Raw genomic sequence first — 2,174 nt, 5'->3', positions numbered from 1 at the left:
CCCAGCCTTTGTTCAGGGAGGGCTCATCCCGCCCAGCGGCGCTGCCTCCCGGCGGGGCACCTCGACCCACCCGGGCGCCCCAGCCCGGTCCTGACCCCAGAGAACAAACCCCAGCCCCCCAGGAAGCTGGGCCGGGGGTGGGGCCGAGTCTCCTGCCTATGATCCAGAAGGACACCCCCAAAGAAACACAAGCTTGCCACTCTTGGGCTTTGGGACAGCCCCTTCGGGTTTTCCCTCTCACCTGCTTGTGGGAGAAACAAACCCAGCTGGAATCAAATCCCTGCACAGTTAATGCCATGTGGCCTTAGACCCCTTACCTCTTTGTGCCTCAGATCCCTTGTAAACTGGGGATTATGACATCTACTGTATAGACTTGACGTGAGGATTGAGATCAGGTAGGTAAAGAATTTAGGGTACTGATTGGCTCATGGTAAGTGCTCAGTAAATAATAAATAATCAACAACAGGCGCTTCGTTTGGTCTCTGAAATCAAGGGAGCTGATCTAGTCCCCTTTCCACCTATAAGTTTCTTTCCCGGACTTCACTCACCACCCCTACCCACCCTGGCAGCACCAGGCTTGGCTCCAAATGCTAAGGCCTCCCTTGGATGGCTGGTCCCAGCCCCATTTTCCAGCTCCCAAACTCAGGCCTGGCCTGCAGGGTGAGCCTGGGTAGGGGGCAGGGCTGGGCCCGGGCTCAACAGGAGGGGGCCAATGGGAGGAAGTGAGGAACGCTGCCCACGTGGGCCCCTTGGGCTCCACAAGGCTGGGAAACTCCTCAGTGCAGCTGGAAAGCAGAGGGAGGTGGGGATGGGGCCCCAGGCTCACAGGCAAAGAGGGACATTGAGGGTGGAGCTGAGAATCCTGCCAAAGCAGTCTCCCTCCCTCCCAGCATGGAGACCAGAAGTCTGAAGCACCCCTCCCCCAGCCTACACAGGGATTAAAGGTCTCCCCCAGCCCACTCCCCACGTATCTTCTTTTATTGTGGTTTTCCCACCACGTATCTTAAGGCTTCAGTAAATAAAGGGCAGTTTCTCTTCCCTGGGAGTGTGCGGCAGGGGCAGGGGAGGCTGTGACTCAACACTGAGACCTGGCCTCAGCAGCCTGGAGCTGGGGTCAGAGCAGAGGAAAGCTAGGGCCAGCCGGCCAGAAAAGGAACGAGGAAGTGGCGCTCCATTCCCACCAGGTTTAAGGAAAATAGTTTCCCTTTACTGGGTGCCTGTTAGAAGGCAAGTCCTGGGCCGGCCCGTGGCTCACTCAGGAGAGTGCGGTGCTGATAACACCAAGGCCACGAGTTCAGATCCCATATAGGGATGGCCGGTTAGCTCACTTGGAGAGCGTGGTGCTGACAACACCAAGCCAAGTGTTAAGATCCCCTTACCGGTCATCTTTAAAAAAAAAAAAAAAAGAAGAAAAAAATCTGACAACACCAAGCCAAGTGTTAAGATCCCCTTACCGGTCATCTTTAAAAAAAAAAAAGAAGAAAAAAAAAAATTTAAAAAGAAGGCAAGTCCTCTGGGGGCTGGGGGCAGAGAGGCTAGGAGCACAGAGGGCGGGCTACCAGGCCAAATCCTGGGCCTGAGGCTTACTAATCTATGACCCATCCCCAGCATTACACTTTCAGTGGCTAATTTCTCATAGCTGTGACCTGAGCCCAAACAGCACAACCCTCACGGAGTGTTTGTGAGGGTTAATAAATACATGCCTGAAAACCACCCAGCCTCATGCCCAGCATGGAGGTATAAGCTCTTATCATTTTTCTTGCGTGATCTCTAATCTTCACCCAACTGTGCAGCTTGGGGCGCCTTTATCCTCATTCCACAGATGAGGACTCTGAGAGGTGAATTCCAAGTCACACTGGCAATAAGCTCAGGGCCTCCCTGGCTCCCCAACCCTCTGTCCAGCCTCTTACCTCACAGTCTGCCCCTGAGCCTGGCCCCAGTCTGCTCTCATGTCACATTCGAGGGAGGGACACTGTCCTGAGACAGATGAGGCCCTCCAACCCCCAGGGCACAGTGGGGTGCGAGGCTGTGCATTCACTTCACACCCAGGGCAGGTGCTTGTAGTGTCTGATTCTGCACGTGTGCATCTGTGTGTGTGTGTGTGAGAGAGAGAGAGAGTGGGTGTGTGTTTGGCTGGAGGTGAGGCCCGAAGCTGGGGGAGGCAGTTGTGGGAT

Source organism: Galeopterus variegatus, unplaced genomic scaffold, assembly GCF_000696425.1.
Source record: "Galeopterus variegatus unplaced genomic scaffold, G_variegatus-3.0.2 Scaffold909, whole genome shotgun sequence".
In the NCBI taxonomy this organism is placed as follows: domain Eukaryota; kingdom Metazoa; phylum Chordata; class Mammalia; order Dermoptera; family Cynocephalidae; genus Galeopterus; species Galeopterus variegatus.
This window is presented reverse-complemented; position numbering follows the sequence as displayed.